At 55.8% G+C, this 27,068-nt stretch overlaps 1 protein-coding gene and 1 pseudogene across 13 annotated transcripts in view; both read right to left on the bottom strand.

Moving 5' to 3' along the window:
* The window catches only part of chl1b (cell adhesion molecule L1-like b), a 1,336,546-nt gene that overhangs the window by 271,440 nt on the left and 1,038,038 nt on the right, over positions 1–27,068 (bottom strand). The window lies entirely within an intron of this gene.
* Positions 640–846, bottom strand: LOC140388293 (guanine nucleotide-binding protein G(I)/G(S)/G(O) subunit gamma-5 pseudogene; annotated as a pseudogene).

Raw genomic sequence — 27,068 nt, 5'->3', positions numbered from 1 at the left:
TCGTACACGCTCTTCCAATGGAACCTGTTGGATGAAGGTGAAGCCTTCTGGTGTCGGAAAGTATGGAGTCTCCATCTGTCCAAAGTTCTGCATTTTTTTCCTGTAAAATGTTATCAAATAAAACCTTCCCCCCCCCGAAGTTGTAAAAAAAAATGAATAAAATAAATGAATAGAATGAATAATTCCCCCCCCCCCAAACTTAGAAAACAAAAAGCTGCGACCATTTAAAAAAATAGCGGCCGCACTGCGCATGCGTACCCGATCAGCGGCGCGCATGCACAGTTTTTTTATTTTTACTTCAGATCTTTATTGAAAATTTTCTCTACCACTGTACAAATCTTTCGAGAAACAGGGTTGTGCCCAAGCTTGAACTAAAGTTGTACGTACAGCACCTCATTGCTTCAATGAGGTAGGTGTACATCAGTATCAAAGAACAGGCAATTTACAAAGTGAGAGTAAGGAAAGTTGGCACAGATTTTAAAAGGCTTTTAAAAACAGATCCAACATGGCTGTCCATTGGTCCGAAGGCCATCAAGAATCAGGATTAGTGTAAACATCTTCATTGTTTTCAGAACATGTACCGGGGTGAAGTTCCCACTTAAGACCCAGAAACCAAAAGAAAACAGAATCACATTTCAGCTACAATAGCAAACTGGGTTTAGCTGGTCTGAAAGCGTTAGTATTCGGATGTATTCCCATCAGCAAAGGATCATGTTGAGCATTCTGCAGGCAAAACTGCTTCAAATCTGTTGCAGCTTGAGACACCTTCAGCCTCTTGATGTCCTGCTCACAGCGGAGTTGCTGCACCATCTTCCTGGAGGCATTCAGATTGGAGGTGACCAACATCACAGCCTGGAGTGGGGCTGGGGGTCCAGGCAGGGCGGGACGGAGCTAGGGGTTCGGGAGCAGTGCTCTCTCTCAGGCGGACTCCGGGCGTTTTCCGCTTTCGCTCCCCGCATGCGCATAGTTTTGCGCATGCGCGCCAATGATCGTTTTTTTTACATGTTCGCGGCCATTTTGAAGGCCGCTTGCAGCCGGCGTTATTAAAAGCCGGCTGCTGCGCGGGGATTTGCGCTATCGGGAGGGCCGCGGAGGACCGCTCCGCGACCCTCCCGACACCCGCGACCCACCCGCGGGTCGCACCCACGACTTTGAAGAACACTGCAATAATTGACACTGATATGTAAAGGATCTTCAGGTGGCACTTGTGTCAGGTGATGTGGTGTTAGAGTTTTGTGCAGAGTCTGTTGAAGTAAATTAAAGGTTTTGTGGAAAAGCCGCAGAATCTTTGATTCTTTATACAACAGCAGCTAAACATCTAACAATCCTCACCTCCTTCGAGGAACGGGCCCTGGAGGTAACTTGGGTGGCCAAGGACAGATCTGTCACCCACGTGGAGGCTGGCAGATGCCACAGAGGTGAGGAACCACTGGGCTGCACCCGGGTGGCCCGAGTAGTGATTGCCTCACTGACTGACCCATCCTCCCACTGACCACATGTCCATTCTATTGCAGATCCTCCAGCCAATGGTGCCGGCCCATCCCGGGTAACCCCCTCTCCCGACTCCGAGGAGAACACCTCGAAGAAGAGCTCTACGGATGCCACCGTGGTCACGGCACAGCTATCATCCCCACCCTCCACCAGCACAGATACACACATCTCGGTGGGACCTGTTAGTGGTCTGGCTCCTGTGGCACAATCTGGTGAGCACCACACTGCTGCTGATGTACATCAGGTGGAGACAGGAACTCCCAGGCGAGACAGCAGTCGGAGGGCAGCTGGGTCCCAGCCTGATGCTGAGCCTCTGGAACAGGGTAACCCAGAGCTGATGAAGACAATAGGGAGTGGCCAGGACATTGAGGGGGAGATGTCAGCATCACTCCTGCACATCCATAGCCGCTTGGAGGAGTCCCAGGGGCTATGGGCACTGGAGATGGTACCGGCAATGAGTGGCTCCGAGGCGAACACTGCTTAGGGTGGCGACCATTTGAACCTGGTACACACCGTCGGCACTATGAGTGAAGGTGTCCAAGTCATCATCGTTGGTGTCTGAGGGTCTTGGCAGTATGTCTGACTCGCTGGGGGATGTTACCCAGTACCAGGCTAACCTTGGTGAGGTTCTGCAGGACATGTCCCACTCACAGACGGGAATGGCCGAGGCGCTGCGGAGCTTGCCCCAGTCACAAGTGGGCATTGCCGAAGCAATGCAGAGCATGTCTCAATCACCGAGGGCGTCGACACCACGGTGCGGACCATGGGGAACCGCCAGTGCAGGCAGAGCCGATGATGCAGGGGCGGCCGAGACTCGAACCAGCTACCCCTCCATCCCAAGGTGAACTCCAGGGCACTATGGGCACCGATCGGGAGGAAGGGTACCGCTGGGTATCAGGCCAGACCCGTCCCATGGAGTGGTGATAGCGGCCACCAGCTCCCCGGATTCCACCCCTCTGATGAAGCTGCATCTCGCAGGCAGCACACGGGACAGGGTGGCACTGCTGTGCATGTGTGCCAACAAGTGAGTCGGGGCCCTCCGGACCCAGAGCCCCCAGAGGATACCCGCGAGGAACATAGAGGGCACGAGAGGAGGTAAGCAGCTGGCTGCCTCCACCTCAGATGTGCATCCTGGGGAAACACCAAGACATAGTGATAGTGCTAGAATGGCTAGGCACGTTGAGTATCACTAAGGGCACCAGGCTAGGCAGGATTGCAGGGGAGAGGGGTGAGGGTGGCACTATCGGGAATGGGGCATTGTACAACACATTAAACAGCTTTTTGTACAACCATTCGATTATGATGCCTCTGTCACCCCCTCCCCCTTACCCCACCGAGTGATGCTCACCCAGCCTCCAGCTGTGGACATGTCACCCGAGCTGTATCCCATCACCTGGGTGTTTGAATGTTGGTTGCTGCATGTGTGGTGTTGCCTGCCATGGTGTTCAAGCACAGTGTCCAGGCATCAAGGTGTGCTTGGAATGCGAGGCAATGACTATATGGCACAGCCACCCACAGGAACCCACTTGTGCGAAGTACTCACTTAACCACGATTGCCAATTCCTTATGAGCAATAGCCTTCAACCGCACAGCCAGGGTCGTCAGCAGTCAGTGGGGGTTATGAATGATCGATGGGGCAGACGGACAGGGACAAGGGTTGCCCCCGGAATGGTGTTGGGATCCAGGGGTTGGCATGGTGATGCCACGACGATTGCCCCTCCCAGTTGGCCCCCCCAGCACCTACCCCCCACCATCCCCTGGCAGCCCACCCCTGCGGAGGGGCCACCTACCCCCGCCGAGCACTGGGGTGGCAGACCCAGAACACCTGGGCTCTTTGCCTGTGAACAAAGGTGGCTACTCACCTCCTCGGCTCCCCACAGAAGCCCTTCCGCCAGGGTTACGCTTTTCAAAAGGAATACTAATTGTCGCCAGCATGAGCACTTGCTAGGGAGGCCACTGAATGGTGGGAGGCTGTTGGATATCGGGTCACCCTCAGTGATTATATGGAAATGGGACTTAAGTGGTGATAATTGGTTTCTCGCCATGCTCCGGCAAGGTCCCGATTTCGCCTATGGGAGTGGGCCGGTTGCATCGCAATTTGTTTGGCGCCCTGCGCGGACCTCGTTTTTGGCCTCTCCCGCTATTCTCAGAACTCGTTACACTTGAGCGTGAGTGTAACGAGGCCGGAAGATCCGCCCTATGTATCTAACTGATTTCTAAATAATGGGACTTGAAGCCTCTTCATTGGAAACATTATTCAGTTGCATAGTTTCAATGCCTATGACCTCAACTCTTTCTTTCACAGCAGGATTTCCATAGAGTGCATACGTTTTCTTGGATTCATTGGAAAAGTGTACCTGTTATTTTTGATGATCAAATTTTAAATTACAAAGTACTTGGTCATCATAAAATATTTGCCATTGTGTGACACGTCTTAAATGCAATCTTAAAACGTCAACTAAAAGATGATGTTGAATGTTTTGGGTTATTTCCTATTATTCCTGTTTCTCTTAAAGTATTTTCTCTCTTTCTGAATGTAGAAGACTCTCCTCATTTTCCTTTCTAACACTATTTAAGAGAATAGGCTGTTCTTTAATTTTAGGTTAATGCGTGGTAAATCATCGATGGCATCACAGCAGAGCGAAAACATGTTTCCACACAATATTCAAAAACAGAAGCCTTCTAGCATTTATTATATGCTGGAACCCTGTGTGATCTGTTTCCTCTTCTTTCACTCTCTAATCCACAAACACGTAAGCCAATTGTAGCACATCACTGCTGTCCCTGGATGAGATCAGCTCACTCAGTATGGTTCAATGATTATACCTGGAGTCCCCACTGGTCTATTTGATGAAACAACACATTATACGGTACATTTATTCACTGACTTTCAGCCAGGCTGGAAGGACATTTTATTTATTGAACAGAGCATAAACTATAGGGACAGCAGCTGTGTGGATAGCAGCTCAATGGTTGCATTCAAAGCCCACCATATTATGAAACTGAATTCAATGAATTTGTCTGATGGCAACAGAAAATAATCCCGAAATCTTCTGGATTTCTGCGATACCACAAAATCTCCACTAGCATTGCTGAATCTTAATAATCTCAGGGCAACTAGGGATAGGCAATAAATATTGGCTCAACAGCTTCACCCAAGATCAAATTGAAAATTATGAGAAGGTAAAACGTCAAAGGCAGCAGTCACGTGAGGGACTAATTCATTACCTACTCCAATCCCTTACCATTACATAGATTACATAGAACACACAGTGCAGAAGGAGGCCATTCGGCCCATCGAGTCTGCACCGACCCACATTAATCCCTCACTTCCACCTTATCCCCGCAACCCAATAACCCCTCCCAACCCTTATGGACACTACAGGTAATTTAGCATGGCCAATCCACCTAACCTGCACGCCTTTGGACTGTGGGAGTAAACCGGAGCACCCGGAGGAAACCCACGCGGACACGGGGAGAACGTGCAAACTCCGCACAGACAGTGACCCAGCGGGGAATCGAACCTGGGACCCTGGCGCAGTGAAGCCACAGTGCTAATCACTTGTGCTACCGTGCTGCCCACTAAGATATACCAGTGGATATAATATGCAGCAGAGACACAGCACCTGATTTTAAACATTATGGACGCAATTCTCCCATCGGGAAATTAAGTCCCAACGCCGGAGTGAAAACCGGAGTGTTTCACTCCGGCGTCGGAGGCCGCTCCCAGCCCCCTATTCCCCCGCCCCCGGGGGGCTAGGAGCGGCGCCGCGTCATTTACGCGTAAAAGCGGCGTTGTGTAAATGTCATTCGTGCAGGTTGCCGTCCTCCCTGCGGCCACCCCGCAAGAAGATGCCGGATGGATCTTGCAGGGCGGCGGAAAGCAGGTCCTCCTTCAGAGAGGCCGGCCCGCCGATCGGTGGGCACCAATTGTGGGCCAGACCCCTTTTGAGTCTTCCCCCCCCCGCCATACACAGGCCGCCCCCTGAACGTTCCCGCGCTGTTCCTGCCGGCAGCGACCAGGTGTGGACCGCGCCGGTGGGAACTTGTGGTGTTGGGCAGGCCTCTCGGCCCATCCGGGCCGGAGAATCGCCGCTCGCCCGTTACAAACGGCGAGCGGCGATTCTCCGAGCGGCCAGCCTTGATTCTCGCCGCGCCGATTTGGGGGGGGGTTGGGAGAATCACGTGCGGGTGCCGGGGCGGTGTGGCGGGACCTGCGCGCCGCCCCGGCGATTCTCCCACCCGGCGGGGGGGGGGGGGGGGGAGAATTCCGCCCATTGACATATACAGCTTTCAAATCAGGCCTATATCTCATTCAACTAATTCATAATAAATATGGCTTTACTTTGCAAAGTGATCTAACATAAAGGGGACAGAAATGTACAGAGTTTTTTTTCTTCAAAGTACTCCCCAGGTTTGTCTGAAGAAAGTTATGAAAATTCATTTCTAACTGTTTTATCACTGATATGATGATATTATATTAAATATTAACTTAGAAAGTAAGTGGCTGGATATAAACATTTTATTTTTTTAAGAACTACTTTTGCTAAGCAAAAGGCACTGGCCTACAGCAGCTACTTGATTGAATTTGTGAAGGACACAAGTTATTTTTATGGAGACACCGAGGGCGGGATTCTGTGATCCTGAGACGAAGCGTGAAAACAGCCTCAGGATCAGCAATTCTGGCCCATACAGGGGCCAGCACGGCACTGGAGCGGTTCACGCCACTCCAGCTGCTGATCCCAGCAAGGACTGGGCACCGCGGGATCCGCGCAGGTGCAGCGGCACCGGCACCAACGCGCACATGCGCAGTGGCGCCAGTGCCAACACGCGGACGCGCAGTGGCTTCCTTCAATGCGCGGGCCTCGATATAACATGGCGCAGGACTGCAGGGACCGGCGCGGAAGAAAGGACACCGCCAGCCAAGGAGGCCGGTTGGCTCCAATCGGGGGGCCAGGCCACATTGGAGGCCCCCCCCCCCCCCCGGGGTTGGAACCCCCTCTCTCCCAACAAGCCGCCCACCCGACCCTTCCACGCCGGTTCCCGCCAGCTGAGAGGAGGTGTGGACGGCGCTGGCGGGACTCGGCATTTTTACGCCGGCTGATCTTCCATCCCGGGCCGGGAATCGGCGGGCCGGCCGCGTAGAGTGGCCCCAGACTGGTGGCGCGCCAACCACTCCGCTCTGCGGAGAATCGCGTGCCGGCGTCGGGGCGGTGTGGCGCGGGGATTCTCCGGCCTGGCCCCGGGCTGAGAGAATCCTGCCCAGAGTCTATGGAGACACGGAGGGCGGGATTCTGTGCTCCTGAGGCGACGTGTTGACGCCGTCGGAAACGCCGCCGTGTTTCCCGACGGCGTTAATTCTAGCCCCTACAGGAGGCCAGCACGGCCACTGGAACCGTTCACGCTGCTCCAGCTGCTGATCCCGGCGTGGACTGGGCACCGCGGGATCCGCACAGGAGCAGTGGCACCGGCGCCAACGCACTCAGGCGCAGTGGCGCCAGCGCCAAGACGTGGATGCGCAGTGGCTTCTTTCAACCCGCCGGCCTCGACGCAACATGGCGCAGGACTGCAGGGGCCGGCGCGGGAGAAAGGACGCCACCAGCTAGAGAGGCCGGCCCGCCGATCGGTTGGCCCCAATCGCGGGGCCAGGCCACATCGGAGGCCCCCCCGGGGTTGGAACTCCCTCCCTCCCCACAGGCCGCCCCCCCGACCCTCCCACGCCGAGTTCCCGCCAGCTGAGAGCAGGTGCGGACGGCGCTGGCGGGACTCGGCGTTTTTACGCCGGCTGATCTTCCATCCCGGGCCGGGAATCGGCGGGCCAGCCACGTAGAAGGGCCCCAGACTGGTGGCGCGCCAACCACTCCGCTCTGCGGAGAATCGCGTGCCGGCATCGGGGTGCTTCACGCCGGTCGCGGGGATTCTGCGGCTTGGCCCCGTGCTGAGAGAATCCTGCCCAGAGTCTATGGAGCTCTCAGAGACAGTGGCTAAGGTAGACCCAGATTGAAACCAGAGAGAGATCCTGTAACTCAACTCATGGGTGTAAAACTATACTGGACTTGAACTAACAGTGTCAGAGAGACCCTGCCTGAGGGACAACAACATTACCCTCTCTCTCTTTTTCTGAAACCTCTCTCATCAAAGCTGACCTGTTTGTGACTTTAAATCCCACCAGAAGACCTGGGGCGAAATTCTCCCCCAACGGCGGGATGCCCGCCGACTGGCGCCAAAGCCGGCGCAAATCAGACGGGCATCGCGCGGGCAAAAAGGTGCGGAAGTCTCCGCATCTTTGGCGGCCTAGCCCCAACATTGAGGGGCTAGGCCGACGCCGGAGGGATTTCCGCCCCGCCAGCTGGCGGAAATGGCGTTTGTTGCCCCGCCAGCTGGCGCGGAAATGCGGCGCATGCACGGGAGCGTCAGCGGCTGCTGTCAGTTTCCCAGCGCATGCGCGGGAGCGTCAGCGGCCGCTGTCAGTTTCCCGCGCATGCGCAGTGGGGAGAGTCACTTCCGCCTCCGCCATGGTGGAGACCGTGGCGGAGGCGGAAGGGAAAGAGTGCCCCCACGGCACAGGCCCGCCCGCGGATCGGTGGGCCCCGATCGCGGGCCAGGCCACCGTGGGGGCACCCCCCGAGGTCAGATTGCCCCGCGCCCCCCACCCCCAGGACCCCGGAGCCCGCCCACGCCGCCTGGTCCCGCCGGTAAATACCAGGTTTGATTTACGTCGGCGGGACAGGCAATTTCTGGGCGGGACTTCGGCCCATCCGGGCCGGAGAATCCAGCGGGGGGTCCCGCCAACCGGCGCGGCCGGATTCCCGCCCCCGCCCAATCTCCGGGAGCGGAGACTTCGGCGGGGGCAGGGGCGGGATTCACGGCGGCCAACGGCCATTCTCCGACCCGGCGGGGGGTCGGAGAATGACGCCCCTGATTTCTGCAAACAAGGGTTATTTATGGGGGATTCTGAATGAACACCACTGTCTCCTAGAGGAAAGCGAATCATCCAGCCAAATAAGAAACCCAACTACCAGCAGCTGCTGTGGAAAGTAACCCTTCAGCTGCAAATAAGTATCAGGACAATCGGTGAGTCATTTGTTTTATGACTTTAATTTTTACGTGGCCAAGTTTACAGGTCTGATACTCTGCAGAGTTTTATTTATTTTTTTGCATAATTTGGGGGCAATAATGGTTGTGTGTGTGTTGGTAGGTACTTTGACACATTTGTACATTTTAAACCTTTTGTTAATACTTTCTCCATCTTTGCCTGAGTGAATTTCAGCAATCAAACAAACTCTTTACTTGTTAATTTAAGGGATCTGGCTGGCTTATTTCTTACACTGAACTATATTGAATTGGCAACATCACCGTCTTTTAAAGTTCAAACTAACCAACCTAGGAGTGGGACAAAGAGAGCAGTCAGTTTGACATTCCTAACCTCGTTGTAACACTGTCTGCATATTCATAGCTGCCGTCAAGGTCACATTTATTATTTATTCCTAATTGCCCTCTGTTGGTTCCTGAATCACCAAAGTCCTGATGGTAATTGTTTTCCAACCAATGTGTTGGATAGGAATTCCAGGATATTGAAGTAGCGATGATGAAGGAGCAGCAAAATATTACTCTGTCAGGTTAATGCGAGACTTGGAAGAAAGAATGACCCTGTGATGAACGGTTACTGTAACACTGTACCCTTGTCATCATGTAAGGTAATGTCCCCTTTACGACCGGGCTTGGAACCCTGGGGAACTCCGCCTCCGGCTCCGCCCATCTGGGGGCCGTATATAAGGGGCCGCCTTGTGGGCAGTGCAGCAGTTAGCACACGTCTCGACTCTAGTCTAGTTCTTAGTTTATTAAAGCCTTCTTTACTGTTTACACTCTAAGCGTCGTTATTGAGGGTACCACAGACCCCATGACCCTGGCCTTCCATGCGGTAGGGGTCAAGAAGAAGGAGGTGCTGTTGGAATAAACTTGCTGACTTGCTGCTGTTCGCCCTGGCCATCATTTATATGTTTTGAGGTAGATCTGGATTGTTTTCCAATCGTATTTGAAATGACAAAAGTCAGGAAAATAATTGGAGACAGAATGAGAGAAGTAAAAACTCAAAATGGCAGATCTTTGTCAGGTTGGCAAATTACATTTTTGAACAGTTAGTGTTAATTTTCATTGCAATATACTTTAATCCCAAACCAAGGTGAGTACTTTGTTTGACAGGACATCTGTGTCAAGCTTTCATCCTGCTGAACATTGTCAGCTCCTTAGCAAGAATATGGGGCGAAATTCTCCGTTATCGGCGGAAAGCCCGCCGATCGGCGCAAAAAACGGCGCAAATCCGACTTGCGTCACGTCGGAAAAATGGGTCGAAAGTCTCCGGCCCGAAATGGGCTAGCAGCAACGTAACGGGATCTGCGCTTGCACAGTGGTTCACACCGTGCAGCGTCATACGCGCCGCACGGCGTGACGGCTCATAAGGCCGCGCTGCCCCCCCCCACCCGACCGGAACACCAGACCGGAACACCCGACTGGATGGCTGGCCGCCGCTCAGCCCCGAGGGTCGAGTCACGGGATGTGGAGGCGCTCCTGGACACGGTAGAGCAGAGGAGGGACGCCCTGTATCCCGGGCACGGCCGCAGAGTTGCCCCACGCCACAGCCGGCGTCTGTGGATGGAAGTGGCAGAGGCCGCCACCGCTGCGGCCCTGACACCAGGGACAGGCAACCAGTGCCACAAGAAGGTGAACGACCTCATCAGAGCAGGCAGGGTGAGCCTCCCCATATCCCCCCTCCCCATATCCCCCCTCCCCCATATCCCCCATATCCCCCCTATCCCCCTCCCCCCATCCCCCTCCCCCATATCCCCCATATCCTCCCCTCCCCTATATCCCCCCCTCCCCTATATCCCCCCCTCCCCCATATCCCCCTCTCCCCCATATCCCCCTCTCCCCCATATCCCCCTCTCCCCCATATCCCCCTCTCCCCCATATCCCCCCTCCCCCATATCCCCAAGTGAATCCAGCCCTAACCTTAACCTCTGCAATGCACGCGCAACCGATGGCGTGCTTTCATATACCTGCCTAACACTGTTGCCTTTTACCCCTGCCACCCCCCCCCCCCCCCCCACAGGATAAGCGCGCACACAACAATAGGGAGCATGTGAGGACTGGAGGAGATGAGAGGACTGATGAGAGGCCACTGACCGAACACGAGGAAAGGGCCCTGGAACTGGCTGGCGGACCTGACGACCGGGGGGTTGCTGATGCAGAGGTCGGGGGCGTAGTAGCAAGTGAGCCACCGACAGCCCGTCCCCATATCCCCCCCTCCCCTATATCCCCCTCCCCCATATCACCTGATCACTGCCTGATGTCTAACCATGCATGCTTCATTGTGTATCGCAGGACCAAACGTCCAGGCACCCATCCCATCCCAGGGAGACGACACCCCCGTCACGTGCGGGAGCGACCACCCAGCGACGAGGGGGGCAGCCACAGGCCCCAGTCACATCCGAGCCAGGACACCACTACCCAGGACACCACTACCCAGGACACCACTACCCAGGTCACCACTACCCAGGACCCCACTACCCGGGACAGCCCGTCCCCATATCCCCCCCTCCCCTATATCCCCCTCCCCCATATCACCTGATCACTGCCTGATGTCTAACCATGCATGCTTCATTGTGTATCGCAGGACCAAACGTCCAGGCACCCATCCCATCCCAGGGAGACGACACCCCCGTCACGTGCGGGAGCGACCACCCAGCGACGAGGGGGGCAGCCACAGGCCCCAGTCACATCCGAGCCAGGACACCACTACCCAGGACACCACTACCCAGGACACCACTACCCAGGTCACCACTACCCAGGACCCCACTACCCGGGACAGCCCGTCCCCATATCCCCCCCTCCCCTATATCCCCCTCCCCCATATCACCTGATCACTGCCTGATGTCTAACCATGCATGCTTCATTGTGTATCGCAGGACCAAACGTCCAGGCACCCATCCCCGCAGATGCAGACCGCCCGCAGGATGCCCCTCGGAGGCCACGGGAGACGGAGAGACACAAACCCTCCAGCATGCGACGCCCGCAGGATGCCCCTCGGAGGCCACGGCAGACGGAGGGACCCGGACCCTCCAGCATGCGACGCCCGCAGGATGCCCCTCGCACACCACGGGAGACGGAGAGACCCGCAGCCTCCAGCATGCGATGCCCGCAGGATGCCCCTCGCACACCACGGGAGATGGAGAGACACGGACCCTCCAGCATGCGACGCCCGCAGGATGCCCCTCGGAGGCCACGGGGGACAGAGAGACCCGGACCCTCTAGCATGCGACGCCCGCAGGATGCCCCTCGGAGGCCACGGGAGACAGAGAGACCCGGACCCTCTAGCATGCGAATCCCGCAGGATGCCCCTCGGAGGCCACGTGAGATAGAGAGACCCGGATCCTCTAGCTGGCGACGCCCGCAGGATGCCCCTCGGAGGCCACGGGAGACAGAGAGACCCGGACCCTCTAGCATGCGACGCCCGCAGGATGCCCCTCGGAGGCCACGGGAGACGGAGAGACCCGGACCCTCTAGCATGCGACGCCCGCAGGATGCCCCTCGCACACCACGGGAGACGGAGAGACCTGGAGCAACAGGGAGACGACACCCCCGTCACGTGCGGGAGCGACCACCCAGCGACGAGGGGGGCAGCCACAGGCCCCCGTCACATCCGAGCCAGGACACCACTACCCAGGACACCACTACCCAGGACACCACTACCCAGGTCACCACTACCCGGGACCCCACTACCCGGGACAGCACTGCCCAGGACACCCCTACCCGGGACAGCACTACCCAGGAAGACGAAATACCGGACAGTGACTCAGAGTGGATGGGTGGAGACGAACCCACACCCCAAAGTGCCATGGACTCAGAGTGGGACGAAGAGCACGACACAACGCCACTGCTGTCACCAACACCCTCCACCATCGCAGAAACACCCACCTCGGTTGGGCACTTTAGTGATGAGGCGTCTGGTACACTCACTGGTGCGCACAACACAGCCGTCCCGGTACAGCAGGTGGAGGTAGGAGCAGCAGAGGGGCCGGGCGGTCGGAGGGCAGCCCAGCCCAAGCGAACATCTGCCGCCCAGATGGATCCCGGGTTCCTGGAGTTACCACACCCACACATAGATCCGATGCAACCACCGACCTGGAGACGAGCGAAGAGGATGACGGGCGGCTTGCGACGGCTGCAGTCGCAGGTGGAGGAGTCCACCCGCGTCCAGGAGCTGGGAGTGGTGCCGGTCATGCGTGCCACCCAAGCTGACACCGCACGGGTGGCGTCCGCGGTGGAGGCAATGGGTGCGACGGTGTCAGACATGGGGAACGGTTTGCGATGCCTGGGGCTTTCCGTGCAGGCGGCGTCTGTGGCCCAGGAAATGGCTGTCCTCTCACAGGAGGCCATGAGCCAGTGCCAGATGGCAGAGGCGCTCAACGCCATAGCCCAGTCTCTGCAGGCCATGGCCCAGTCTCAGCAGGCCATGGCCCAGTCTCTGCAGGCCATCGCTGAGGGCATCGGCGCCAGTGGCCATGTGCGAGCCGGCGTCGCACTGTCACAGACAGGGTTTGCCAACCCTCTGGGCTCCATGGCTGCAAACCTGCAGACCCCTGTCGATACCAGCACGGGCCTCCAGGACTGGCAGCGCCAGATGTCGGGGGGGCGTCAGATGGCCAGTCCGTTCGCATCCCCCACCCATGTAGAGGCCTGGGGGCCATCGGGCACCCCGAGGGAGGAGGAGGTGGTGTGGTCCGTCCCGGCTCCCCCTGTAGGGGAGGTCCCGGTACACCGCGACACCTCGGACTCCCCCCCTCTTCCGTCCCAGGTGCATCGGGTGGGCAACGGGCAGGACAGGCTGGCAGCTCGCCATCCCAGTCGACCGGGCCGCAGCCTGGCCCATCTAGGCCAGGACGCCCCAGGAAACGGCCGCCAAAGGGATCCAGTGTCAGAGGGCAGGAATCACAGGAGTCCACCTCCAGTTCTGCTGTACCGTCTGGGGAACCACGTAGACGTAGTCAAAGGGCCAGTAAGGCCAAACAATTAGACACCGAGTAAGTTGGCATGGGTGCAGGGCACAGATGAGTTTTAGGGGCTAGGGCACGTGCATGAACTCCTTTGGTTATTAAAGTCAATGTTACACCTACAGAAGCTGCCTTTGTGCTCTGTCCAAAGCGTGCGGGGGTGTCATGTACGTTGAGCGCAAGTGTGTGTGTGAGGGGTGGTCTTACCTCAGCCCCAGGTGAGTCTGCCCCCTTCCCCCTGGGCCGCCATCAACATCCCCCGGGCAGAGGACGGGACCGTGCGCTGCAGTGTCACAGCCGCATGCAGGGATGGTCCGGGTGGATGGTGGTACTGTGGCCATGGGTCAGACATAGTCCAACGATGTAGAGCCAGGAGCTCACCGCAGGGCGGGTTGTCATCATCCTCCATGGCCTGTAATAGACACGCGTCCACCCGCAACTGTGTGAGCCCGGCCGTTGTGCCGCAGGTGGATTGGCAATGGGGGGGGTGGTGTGCATGCGCGTGGAGTGGGTGGGGTTGGGGAGGGGGGTGAGGGTGCTGGGTGGGTGGATGGGTGGGGGGTGTGGGTGGTCGGCTGTTGCCATGGTGTGCGGTCTGTGGCCACACTACCCGATTCCCACGCCCATCTAGTCAGTGAAGCGGGCGGCTATCAGTCTGTCCCGTGCCCTCTGGGCCAGCCGGTAACGGTGGACAGCCACCCGCCTGTGTCTACCCCGTCTGCCCTGACCATTACCCCCATCCCCCTCATCTGGGGAGGACTGCGCCTCTTCCTGCTGCTCCTCCACTCTGCCCTCCTCTGCCTGCGGCACATCGCCCCTCTGCTGGGCTATGTTGTGCAGGACGCAGCACACCACAATGATGCGGCTGACCCTATCTGACCGATACAGAGAGGTCCAGGCACCTGAAACGCATCTTCAGCACGCCAAAGCACCTCTTGTTGCTACATGGGCATCATTGTAGCGGTTCTCCGCCTCATTGCGTGGCCTCCGTATAGGCGTCATCAGCCACGATCGCAATGGGTAGCCCCTGTCGCCCAGCAACCAGCCCCTCAGCCGGGGATGGCGTCCCTCGTACATGCCGGGGATGGATGACCGCGACAACACGTATGAGTCGTGTACACTGCCTGGGTAACGGGCGCAGACGTGCAGGATCATCATGCGGTGGTCGCAGACCACCTGTATGTTCGTCGAATAGGTCCCCTTCCTATTGGTGAACACGGCCCTGTTATCTGCAGGTGGCCGCACGGCGACGTGCATCCCATCGATCACGCCCTGCACCATGGGGAACCCGGCCACGGCAGAGAAGCCCACGGCCCGGGCATCTTGGCTGGCCCAGTCCACGGGGAAGTGGATGTAGCGGTGCGCCATGGCATATAGGGCATCTGTCACTGCCCGGATGCACCGATGTCTGCGATATGCCGGACAGGTCCCCACTCGGTGCCTGGAATGACCCCGTTGCATAAAAGTTCAGGGCCACCGTAACCTTGACGGACACGGGGAGAGGGTGTCCCCCGCCAGTGCCACGCGGTGACAGGTGTGCCAGCAGGTGGCAGATGTGTGCCACGGTTTCCCGCCTCATCCGGAGTCTCCTCCTGCATTCCCGGTCCGTGAGGTCCTGGTATGACTGCCGGTGCCGGTACACACGGGGCGCCCTCGGGTGCCTCCGTTGCCGTGGGGCCGCGACGTCCTCCTCCCCCTCCTCGTCCTGTCGGTCAGGTGTCCCTCCAGCCTGGGCGGCTGCCGCCTGTCCCTCTGCGGCAGCCTGCGCCGCCTCTCTGGCACGCTCCTCCTCCTCCTCCTCCTCCTCATCCAGGGCAACATAGACATGAGCGGCTGCCGCCACGGCGGCCAACATCGCTGGATGATCGGAAAACATGACGGCCTGGTGGGGGGGGGGGGGGGGGGGGGGGGGAGGGGAACGACGACATGTCATCATTGCCCATATCCCCTCCTCCCCCCAGCCAGGTGGCATGGACCGCATGGGTCCAACTGTTGGAGGCTGGCACCTGGCCAGGTGGACCAACTCACTTGCCCTCGCATCCCCCTCCCCGGCACGGACCCCCCCCCCATCCCCCTCCCCGGCACGGAACCCCCCCCAACCTCCACCCCGGCACGGACCCCCCCACCCCAACCTCCACCCCGGCACAGACCCCCCCCACAACCTCCACCCCGGCACGGACCCCCCCACCCCCCTCCCCGGCACGGACCCCCCCCCCCAACCTCCACCCCGGCACGGACCCCCCACCCCCCTCCCCGGCACGGACCACCCCCCCAACTTCCACCCCGGCACGGACCCCCCCCCCCCCAACCTCCACCCTGGCACGGACCCCCCATCCCGCTCCTCGGCATGGACCCCCCCCCCCCAACCTCCACCCCGGCACGGACGCCCCCCCCCCCCCATCCCCCTCCCCGGCACGGACCCCCTCCCGGCACTCCCCCGGAGCCCAGCTTACTCTAACCACCCCCCCCCCCCTGCTGCACACACACACACACACAACCCGAGACACACCTTTCCTCACACATTCAGACTGCGGCCACGCCATCGCCTGCCCAGAGCCAACCCCCCAGGCCGTCACTCACCTCCACGCTGGTTGGCGTGAACCTGGAGCACAGGGTCACGCCGATGAAAAAGAGGTTTAATTTACGTCGACGTGAACGGTCATCACGTCGACGGGACTTCGGCCCATCCGGAAGGGAGAATATCGGCAGGCCGAAAATCGGCTGCCTTGCACGGACCCGTGCCATTCTCCGACGGCAGCGGCGACATTAACGCCCCGCCGACTTTTCTCCCTTCTGAGACTTCGGCAACCGGCGGGGGCAGGATTCACGGCGGCCAACGGCCATTCTGCGACCCTCTAGGGGGTCGGAGAATGACGCCCCTGATGTGGATGGTTTATTGAACTCTTAAATCATCAGCCCATAATTTACTCGAGTGGAGCATTCTGTACTGCAGTGCACCAAGGAAAGAGAGAATGAAATAGGGTCAATCCGATAATAAGGGAATAGAAAGAGAAATCAAAGTAGAGGTAAAAATTGGATCAAGAGAAACGAGACAGAAAGGAATAATAAGAATTTTTTAATTTAAAAAATCTCAACAACAATTCTGTTGGAATGAGACTCCACAGTTTCAATGATTTGCTCTCAAGAGGCGGTGCTGTTGAGGAGGAATTAAAACTCACTGATAAAAAGATGCAACTACAATAAATTTTTGAAATTCATGCCGTTTCACGAAGCCAATGGTTGAGCAGCACACATTGTTCAGCAACTTGAGATGCTCCGTGTGGTAGTATGTATTGGGGGTCAGGTGGGACTGGAAGCCCTAATGTCATTGGCTGACAGATCCCGGGTCCTGGTTGGCCGTTGACCTCTAGCTCCGCCCTGAAGGCGAAGTATAAGAAGCCGGAGTCTTCCCCCGCAGGCCAGTTTACTACCGAGCTGCGGGGGAACAGACACGCTTAATAAAGCCTCATCGACTTCACTCTATTCGTCTCACGGAGTCTTTGTGCGCTACAATTTATTAAGCGTGCCTAAAAAGGACTATGGAGCTCAGGATCATTCCGGAATGCCTGAGGATCAGCCCCCACGCAGTGAACGCGGCAGCAGCCTTCAAGCACTGGCAGACTTGCTTCGAGGCCTACCTCAGAACGACCACCGGCCGGGTCACAGAAGACCAAAAACTGCAGGTCCTGCACTCGAGGGTGAGCACGGAGATTTTCTCCCTCATCGAAGACGCGGAGGATTTCCAGACGGCGTTCGCAGCACTGAAAAGTCTCTATGTCCGCCCAGTTAACCAAATCTACGCTCGCTACCAGCTCGCGACGAGACGGCAAGCTCCCGGAGAATCGATGGACGAATTCTACGCCGCGCTGCTGATTTTGGGATGAGCCTGCAGCTGCCCGTCGGTGAACGCAATCGAACACATGGACATGTTAATGCGCGATGCTTTTGTGGCAGGTATGCAATCCTCCCAAATCCGCCAAAGACGTCTAGAAAAAGAGTCGCTAGGACTCTCAGAGGCACGGGCCTTAGCAGCCTCCCTAGACGTGGCCGCGCGTAATACCCGCGCCTACGGCCCCGACTGCGCGGCGGCCCATTGAGCCTGGTACGTACCCGTCGCGGCAAACCCCCTACCCCCCCCCCCCGGACACCCCACAGGCTTGCGCGGTCCAAACGCCGAGTCGCACCGGGGGCGCCCGCTGTTATTTCTGCGGCCAGGCGAAACACCCCCGACAGCGCTGCCCGGCCCGCGCAGCTATCTGCAAAAGCTGCGGGAAAAAGGGCCATTATGCGGTTGTGTGCCGGTCCCGCGAGGTCGCCGCTGTCCCGGGAGAACAGGGAGCCCTGCAAGCCGTTTACGCGCCCCAACCCCCCCAGCACGCCATGTACGACCCGCAGGCGCAGCCGCTCTGGGTCCCGACAACCGCGGTCCCGGGAGAACAGGGAGCCCTGCACGCCGCTTACGCTCCCCAACCCCCCTCCCCGCAGCCCATGTATGACCCGCCGCCGGCGCTACCGCTTTGGGTCCCGGCCAACACTCTCCACGGAGAGGAGGGACTTTTGCGCGTCCCTAACGCCCCCCTAACCCCCACCCCGCGCCCCACGCCTGACCCACCGGCGCATCCTACTTGGGCCCCGACCACCGCTGTCCCCGGTGAGGGAGCTCCGCGCGGTCCTAGCGCTCGCGGTCCTAGTGCTCGCGGTCCTAGCGCTCACGGTCCTAGCGCTCCCCAGCCCCCCCAGCGCACCATGTGCGACCCACAGACGCCGCCATTTTGGGTCCCGGCCACCACGAGGGGAGGAGGGGCGCCGCCATCTTGGACCGCCCCAGACCTGTACGACGGGTAGGGGCGGCCATTTTGTCCACCCCCGCCGCCATCTTGTGACCCCCCAGCCACGTGCGATGTATGGGGGCGGCCATTTTGTCCATCCCCGACGCCATCTTGGACGGCAACAACGGACCCCACTCCACTACTACAACCACGTCTCGCTTCAATTACGCTCGATCAAGCTCGGCCCCGGACACTCCAGACGAAGACGACAACGGTGCTAATAAACGGCCACGAGACGCCATGCCTAGTCGACTCCGGGAGCACGGAGAGCTTTATCCACCCCGACACGGTAAGACGCTGTTCCTTGACCACCTATCCCAGCGCACAAAAGATTTCCCTAGCTGCAGGATCCCACTCCGTACAGATCCAGGGATTCTGCATAGTTACCCTAACGGTGCAGGGGAGGGAGTTCAAAAACTACAAACTAAACGTCCTTCCCCAACTCTGTGCCCCCACCTTGCTGGGATTAGATTTCTAATGCAATCTACAGAGCCTTACGTTCAAATTCGGCGGCCCCATACCCCCACTCACTATCTGCGGCCTCGCAACCCTCAAGGTGCAACCCCCGTCCTAGTTTGCGAACCTCACCCCGGATTGCAAACCCGTCGCCACTAGGAGCAGATGGTACAGCGCCCAGGACCGGACCTTCATTCGGTCCGAAGTCCAGCGGCTACTAAAGGAGGGCATAATCCAGGCCAGCAATAGTCCCTGGAGAGCGCAGGTGGTAGTAGTGAAGACAGGGGAGAAACAAAGGATGGTCATTGACTATAGCCAGACCATCAACAGGTACACACAACTAGACGCGTACCCTCTCCCCCGCATATCCGACATGGTCAACCGGATTGCCCAATATAAAGTCTTCTCCACCGTGGACCTCAAGTCCGCCTACCATCAGCTCCCCATCCGCCCAAGTGACCGCAAGTACACAGCCTTCGAGGCAGACGGGCGATTATACCATTTCCTACGGGTCCCTTTTGGCGTCACAAACGGGGTCTCGGTCTTCCAACGGGAGATGGACCGAATGGTTGACCAACATGGGTTGCGGGCCACGTTCCCGTATCTCGACAATGTAACCATCTGCGGCCACGATCAGCAGGACCACGACGCCAACCTCCAAAAATTCCTCCAGACCGCCAAAGCCTTGAACCTCACGTACAACGAGGACAAGTGCGTTTTTAGCAATGATCGGCTAGCCATTCTGGGCTACGTAGTGCGCAATGGGATAATAGGCCCCGACCCCGAACGTATGCGCGCACTCATGGAATTTCCCCTCCCGCACTGCCCAAAAGCCCTGAAACGCTGCCTGGGGTTCTTTTCATACTACGCCCAGTGGGTCCCCCAGTACGCAGACAAGGCCCGCCCCCTAATACAGACCACGACCTTCCCTCTGTCGACAGAGGCTTGCCAGGCCTTCAGCCGCATCAAAGCGGATATCGCAAAGGCCACGATGCGCGCCATCGACGAGTCCCTCCCCTTCCAGGTCGAGAGCGACGCCTCCGACGTAGCTCTAGCGGCCACCCTTAAGCAAGCGGGCAGACCCGTGGCCTTTTTCTCCCTGACCCTCCACGCCTCAGAAATCCGCCACTCTTCAGTAGAAAAGGAAGCCCAAGCCATAGTGGAAGCTGTGCGACATTGGAGGCATTACCTGGGCGGCAGGAGATTCACTCTCCTCACTGACCAACGCTCGGTAGCCTTCATGTTCGATAATGCACAGCGGGGCAAAATCAAAAACGACAAGATCTTAAGGTGGAGGATCGAGCTCTCCACCTTCAACTATGAGATTTTGTATCGTCCCGGAAAGCTGAACGAGCCGTCCGATGCCCTATCCCGCGGCACATGTGCCAACGCACAAATTAACCGCCTCCAAACCCTCCACGAGGGCCTCTGCCACCCGGGGGTCACTCGGTTTTACCACTTCATCAAGTCCCGCAATCTCCCATACTCTTTAGAGGAGGTCCGTACAGTCACAAGGGACTGCCACATCTGCGCGGAATGCAAGCCGCATTTTTTCAGGCCGGATGGAGCGCACCTGATTAAGGCTTCCCGGCCCTTTGAACGCCTCAGTCTCGATTTCAAAGGGCCCCTCCCCTCCACCGACCGCAACGCATATTTTCTTAATGTGGTTGACGAATACTCCCGCTTCCCTTTTGCCATTCCATGTTCTGACATGACCGCGGCCACAGTCATTAAAGCCCTGAACAGCATCTTCACACTGTTCGGTTACCCCGCATACGTCCACAGCGACAGGGGGTCCTCTTTCATGAGTGACGAGCTGCGCCAGTTCCTGCTCAGCAAGGGCATAGCCTCAAGCAGGACGACCAGCTACAACCCCCGGGGGAACGGGCAAGTAGAGAGGGAGAACAGCACGGTCTGGAAGGCCATCCTACTGGCCCTACGGTCCAGGGACCTCCCAGTTTCACGGTGGCAGGAGGTCCTCCCGGACGCTCTCCACTCCATCCGGTCGTTATTATGTCCGAGCACTAATCAAACGCCTCATGAGCGTCTCCTTGTTTTCCCTAGGAGGTCCTCCTCTGGAACATCGCTGCCGACCTGGCTGGCGGCCCCAGGACCCATCCTGCTCCGAAAGCATGTGCGGGCACATAAGGTGGACCCGTTGGTCGAAAGGGTTCACCTCCTCCACGCGAACCCCCAGTACGCCTACGTGGAGTACCCCGACGGCCGACAGGACACGGTCTCCCTGCGGGATCTGGCGCCCGCCGGCAACACGCACACCCCCCCGACACCATCAACCCAACCCCCCCTTCCTGCCGCCGCCGCACCCCGCGACCGCCCCCTTCCCAGAAGGATCGGTTCCCTGCCCCTCAGCACCGACCAAGAATAAAGCCCAAGCTGAAACCGTAAGGCTCCTGGAGGCGACAACACCGGTACAAGCACCACCACCACCGGGGCCGAGGCGATCGACACGGACGACCAGACCACCCGACCGACTCGTGGCGTCGATCTAAAACTAAATATGGACTTTTCACAAGAACATTTTGTTTTTCTTCCTATACCCTCTGTAAATAGTTGCAACAGGACAAAATTGTACAATACTGTATTGCCATGTGAATGTTTTTTTTCCTCCCAGGACCAGCCCTGTAAACCCTTACCACCATACGAAGCATCACCCCGCCGGGTTCATTTTTGACAAGGGGTGAATGTGGTAGTATATATTGGGGGTCATGTGGGACTGGAAGCCCTAATGTCATTGGCTGACAGATCCCGGGTCCTGGTTGGCCGTTGACCTCTAGCTCCGCCCTGAAGGCGGAGTATAAGAAGCCGGAGTCTTCCCCCGCAGGCCAGTTTACTATCGAGCTGCGGGGGAACAGACACGCTTAATAAAGCCTCATCGACTTCACTCTGTTCGTCTCACGGAGTCTTTGTGCGCTACACTCCGCAAGTCACGGTGCATCTCTTTCACATCTCAAATTGCTGGACGATTTAAATGTTAAAATCTCGCCAATATTTTGCCAAAACACTTGCCCAATGTATTCACTCATATGGATTATTAAAAGAGCACGTTAATAATCTTTATTAGTGTCACAAGTAAGCTTACATTAACACTGCAATGAAATTACTGTGAAAATCCCCAATCGCCACATTCCGGTGCCTGTTCGGGTACAGAGAGAATTCAGGATGTCCATTTCACCTAACATGCATGCCTTTTGGGACTGGAGGGGAAACCGGAGCACCTGGAGGAAACCCGCGCAGACACAGGGAGAACGTGCAGACTCCACACAGACAGTGGCCCAAGCCAGGAATTGAACCTGGGATCCTGGCACTGTGAAGCAACAGTACTAACCACTGTGCGACTGTGCCGCCCACAAAAATAAATCAGCGATTATTAATTATAGTGTGACAGGAATGACAAGAGCTGGGGCTGGTTTAGCACACTGTGCTAAATCGCTGGCTTTTAAAGCAGACCAAGCAGGTCAGCAGCACGGTTCAATTCCCGTACCAGCCTCCCCGAACAGGCGCCGGAATGTGGCGACCAGGTACTTTTCGCAGTAACTTCATTGAAGCCTACTTGTGACAATAAGCGATTTTCATTTCATTTCATTCAAGAGCATGCATTTGGTTAATATGACATGTGATATTAGTGCACACTGCTGAGACAATAGTGAGCATTGTTGCTGACCTTGGAAAGGTGCTATTCGTCCTCCTGTATCTGAAAAGTGCTAGAGAAGTAAAAGTATTTAATATGGCTTCCAAGCAAGTTTTCTTTTCAAATTATGAACCCAGAGTTAAGTTCCTTGTCACTTTTTATGTATGGTTTAATTTAAAGATGATGAGAAATTACATTAAAACTATGGCACTCTTGTGGCTCCCCCAGTTGCTCAGTGTCATATCAAATGTGTTTTAAAAATGAGTGACACTGAATCATGGAGACTAGCAAAATCCCAAGATTGATTCTCACTAATACGGAGTTGATTGATGTCATAATAGAAAACTTAACATTGTTTGAATTTTATTTGGTTATGGATAATGGGGATGTGGAGGGAGTGGGTGCATGGAAATCCATCCAGGACCTCTTCCCACTTCTCTGAAGTGTTCACATGCTGGCCCAAATAGCAACAATCACTCCATTAAACAAAATTAGATGTGAAGTGCTTCGGGTGAAGCTGTTCATTCTTTCTCTCGCTGTGAAATGTGAATGGGCAGACAGGATCTGTTCTGCTGTGAAGTTCCCACAGGTAACAAGCTACTGACAATCAGGGCTGAATTTTACGAGTATGACGGTGTCCCACCGTGGCTTTTTCCAGGACCTCCAACCTGATTACGTGGCCATTAGGCAATTAACTAACTGGGGCGGGATTCTCCGACCCCACGCCGGGTCGGAGAATCGCCGGGGACTGGCGTGAGTCCCGCCCCCGCCGTGTCCCGAAGTCTACGCCAACAGAGATTCGGCGGGGGCGGGAATTGCACCGCACCGGTCGGCGGGGGCGGGAATCGCACCGTGCCGGTCGGCGGGCCCACCCCCGCAGATCCTCCGACCCACGATGGGCCGAAATCCCGCTGCTGGAATGCCTGTCCCACCAGCGTGGATTAAACCACCTGTTGAACGGCGCACAAGGTGTCGTGGGCAGGCTCCGGATTCCTGGGGGGGGCGGGGGGGGGGCGATCTGGCCCCGGGAGGTGCCCCCACGGTGGCCTGGCCCGCGATCGGGGCCCACCGATCCGCGGGCGGCCCTGTGCCGTGGGGGCACTCTTTCTTCCACTTTCGCCATTGTCTTCACTATGGCACAGGCGGAAGAGACCCCCTCCCCTGCGCATGCGCTGGGATGACGTCAGCAGCCGCTGACGCTCCCGCGCATGCGCCGACCAGCGTCACCCAGCTTAGACCTTTCGGCCCCGGCTGACATGGCACCAAAGGCCTTTCCCGCCAGCCGGTGGAGCGCAAACCACTCCGGCGCGGGCCTAGCCCCTCAAGGTGAGGGCTTGGCCCCTAAAGGTGCGGAGACGTCCGCACCTTTGGGGCAGCCCGACGCCAGAGTGGTTCCCGGCACTCCATTACGCCAGAACCCCTCGCCCCGCCGTGTAGGGGAGAATCCCGCCCCTGGTGTTTGTGATCCTATTCCTTTAAGAGTGGAGGCCCCACCTCCAATAGCTGCCGGCCAATCGGAACACTGGCAGTTTTTCTATGTCAGGAGCACCCTTGGGTGCAGTGACCATCATGAGAACAAGCCTCAGCCAGGAGTAGTAGCCTGCTGCAGGAGGCCCAATCAGGAGGATTCCTCCCTGCCCTTCCCTCTACCCACAGGGAGCCTGTGAGTATTTCTTGGATCGTGTCACCACACAGCAGAAGCCCCCCAACGCCACTGAAAATCTACGTGTCATGGTGGGAAAAAGCCCTGAAATGCCCCTTAATGGTCACTTAAAAGGATGAAGTGGCCTCCAGATGGCCATCCTTGACCTTCCTCGCCGCAGAGTGAATTGCAGACTGTCGGGACAACGGAAGGCACTGTACCCCACTGGTTCCAACAATCCCCCACTGTTTTTTTTGCAACCTCCCCTCTTGTCTCCCAACCCTGTATTAGATCATATATGAAGCCTGAACATTTCAACCAATCACTGGAAATGGCTCTGAATAATCAATTATGCTCATCCATCAATGCACACTCCAAATTAATTAGGAAAGGAAGAAAGATTTTTTGCCAATAAATGGTTTTATTTTCCTTTGCTGCCTGGCATCTGAATCACAGAATCAGGCAGGACCAGTCAGATTAGAGTTGGGCTGGTGGATGTGGAGACTCCCATGTGCCCATCCAGGGCCCTGTCTGATTCTTCAGAATGATCCAGATTCATTTCCCAGTCTTAACAACTGCCCTACTTTATCTGTAAAAGAGCCACATGTGGCTTGCAAGCTCTGGTCTGACCATGCCTAACATAAGCAGTTGCACACCTCTCCACTATTCCTGGAATAAATGTCGCATCCACATTTATAAACAGTATTGTATTTAATATACATCTAGCCATATTCCAAACATTAGGAGTTCAGAATTAAAACAAAATTATTTGACTCCAGACTTTTTTGTCCACCACCACATCACACTGGAAAGGTGGATTTGCTGTACTAAATAGAAATATTTCAAGATGCTTTAAAATTTAAATTGAATATTGATTGATATAGAAGGATGATACCATCAGAATGGATGGCAGTAATGAATTTTACAAAAGTAGCTTGGCATCTGTACGAACTATTCCCCAGGCACCAGCTACAGAGACTGCAACCCATGAGAATACACTTGACATATCTTTATTGACTATTTGCAGATGTTACATAGGAAAATGCGTGACGTAAGAAATGTATTTTAAAATACATGCTTTATGACTTTGAATCTCAATTACTTTTTCCTTTGTTTCCTGATTTGTACAGCATTTAATCGCAAAAGCAACTTGTAACAGAACATTGAATATTATTTCCTATTTGGCTGAGGATATATACCACTTGTTTTAAAGATTGTTAACTTTGTACCAAAAATAATTTGGATATCTTTGACTTTGGGATCGACTGTTGTTTTGCAAGGAATAGTGCATATGGAATTAGCTTACTATGTTGTCCTGGTTTCTGACAGAAAAGCAATTTCTAGCAAAGGCAGGGGTAAGACTTCAGTACTGTGATTGTTAAAGATAGAAGCACCTGGAATAAGACATGCTTGGTATGAGATTTGCAAGATAATGTGACAATAAGTAATAAGGAAAGGGTCAAACAGGTAACTTTCATTAATAGATGAGTTTGATGAAAAAGAGACAGGTTGTTGAAGTTGTGTGTTTTGCACTGATCAGGATAGATGCAACAATGCCAAAAGTCAAAAGGAGTAATAAATTATCCTGCATGACAAACTTGATTTTGATGGCTCCAGGCATTGCCATGGAGAATGCACCAGGGAGCGATCGTTACCAATGGTTTTGTTTAATCCATACGAGAGGTAAATGCCTGGGTATGTTCTTGGTCCTTGCAGAGGGCAGGTCCCTGCATGATATATGCAGCTTCAAGCAAGCATAAGTGAGCAACACCGCAAGCCCCTGAACATGGCCAGGCATTGCAGCAAACCCCAACTAGTTGACCTTGCAGAGGAAGGGTTGTGTATACTTTTGTTTAAAATCTAAAGACCTTCCAGATAGCAATTATATGAGTGAATTATTTTACAAAATCATAACCGATACACGTCACTCTTAAAGTTAAAGGCCATTCTATGGGGGCTAAATTTGATAGCAACTAAAAACGAGGGCATGGACTACGATGTTTTATTAACCTATATGTTGACTGCAATTGTGCTGTTTTAAATGACTAGCATTCAGCCTGTGCTTAATCATACCACTGATTAGTTGGGCATTTAAGCAGTAATCGTGAGAGGCTAGCACCCATTAAAGTTAACATATACTACTTAATGCTTGCCTGGACTTCATAAAAGGGAGTTGCATTGTGGCTGGAATAGTTGTTGGCAGTCATGCAGTAAGTGAATATGCCCTGGGGCACACTCAAGAGTAGTACAACATGGGGAAGATTGGGATTTTGGACACCACATCGGAGGCCTTGATGGAGGCAGTGGAAGGTAAGAGATGTCTTGAACACAGGAAGCCCTCCAGATACATGTTCAAATGGCAATGGGAGCAGATAGCCATAGAGGCCAATGCCAGGAACCAAATCCCGAGAACCAAATACAGTGTTGCATCCCTTCAATGACCTGGTATGACTGATCAAGGTCAGTAAATATATTCTAAAATAGATTCCCAACAGTACAGAAGGAGGCCATTCAGTCCATCAAGTCTTCACTGACCCATCAACAGAGCATTCTACCATATCTACACCCGTGACCCCATAACCTAACCTGCAAATCTCTGGACACTAAGGGGCAATTTATCATGGCCAATCCACCTAACCTGCACATATTTGGACTGTGGTAGGAAATCGGGGCACCCGGAGGAAACCCACGCAGACACGGGGAGAACGCACAAACTTGACAAAAGACAGTCACCCAATGCCAGAATTCAACCCAGGTCCTTGGCGCTGTGAGGCAGCAGTGCTAACCACTGCACCTCTAACTCGGACTGCTGAATTCACGAAACATCCATTAATGACCAATGATCTTTATCAATTATGACTCATACCCAACATTGATATGCTCACCTTCACATATTTAGCTCTGCTAAAAGGCTCACGTACTTATCTCACACCTCGTACACACTGCCAGCT

Source organism: Scyliorhinus torazame, chromosome 13 (genome assembly GCF_047496885.1).
Source record: "Scyliorhinus torazame isolate Kashiwa2021f chromosome 13, sScyTor2.1, whole genome shotgun sequence".
NCBI classification, from domain to species: domain Eukaryota; kingdom Metazoa; phylum Chordata; class Chondrichthyes; order Carcharhiniformes; family Scyliorhinidae; genus Scyliorhinus; species Scyliorhinus torazame.
The sequence above is the reverse complement of the archived record's forward strand: the minus strand, read 5'-3'. Positions and strand labels throughout refer to the sequence as shown.